The 1,054-nt window shown below is 47.2% G+C and overlaps 1 protein-coding gene across 1 annotated transcript in view; it reads right to left on the bottom strand.

The window, feature by feature from the left end:
• Gan (gigaxonin) overlaps positions 1-1,054 on the bottom strand; it is a 383,888-nt gene that overhangs the window by 262,607 nt on the left and 120,227 nt on the right. The window lies entirely within an intron of this gene.

Genomic DNA, 1,054 nt, shown 5'->3' with positions numbered 1-1,054 from the left:
GGCTCCCGCACGGCGCCCGACCAGCTCGCAGGCCCCGCCTCCGCCGCAGCCACTTCCGGAAGGGGGCGGGGCTGCCGGGCTCATTAGAATCCGGCCGGTACGGCGGCCGCGGCGCCACCTATCGGTGGCGGAAAACGCGTGCCCGCGGGAGCGCACACCAAGGGAGGATGTGGAGGGAAAGCTTGAAGCCAGCAGGTAAGGAGTATTTGGTCCGGTTGATGGTTGGTTCTTAGCTTTCCTAGGACCTCGACCTCCGGCAGCAGGTGGAGAGAAAGAGCAACGCGTTCAGGAGCTCTGATTCCTAAAGATCACCAAGAACCCCAAAGATCAACTGCACGAGAGACAGTAACCCTAATTTCTACTGTGCTTCATTGAAGCATACCACGAACCAGGCTCTGAAGGTTGCACTTTCCACTTAGTATCTCATTTGTGTCCTCAAAACCACAGAAACAGGTGTGTCTCCATTGTGCAAAAAGGAAATTTAGGCTTAGGGAAATTAAGTAACTTGCTGGGTGTCATGGCATACACCTGTAATTCCAGAGACTCAGGAGGCTGAGGCAAGAGGATTCCAAATTTGAGCCTAGCCTGAGCAATTAGTGAGAGCTTCAGCAACTTATCAAGACCTTGTCTCAAAGTTAAAAAAAAAAAAAAAAAAATCAAGTACGGGATGAAATGATCATTGCAGTTGGCAGGGTCGATTCTTTTAAGGCATTTATATTTACTTGACTGTATTTTGCTTGCTGAAATTCTATTTCTCTTCGGGAGACAGTGTAGTTCAGTACATGGAGACCTACCTAGAAAGACTAGGAATCCTGTAAATGGGAATGTGTGGTGGTGGTAGACAAAAGGGAGGGGGTGAGGATTGCAGTAAATTGGAAATACATCTTTAAAAGGGGTGGTGGCTGCTATTCATCTCTGGTATTGCTAGTTGTATGTGTGAAAGAACTTCCAATTTTTAGATATTAGCATCTGTAAGTTTTCTACTGCTAATCACAAAGGACCACAAAATTGGTATCTTAACAAATGTAACATCTTACAGCTCTATAGAAGTCTG

Source organism: Callospermophilus lateralis, chromosome 18, assembly GCF_048772815.1.
Source record: "Callospermophilus lateralis isolate mCalLat2 chromosome 18, mCalLat2.hap1, whole genome shotgun sequence".
NCBI lineage: Eukaryota > Metazoa > Chordata > Mammalia > Rodentia > Sciuridae > Callospermophilus > Callospermophilus lateralis.
Note: the sequence above shows the minus strand (reverse complement) of the source record. Positions and strands in the feature narration are given on the sequence as shown.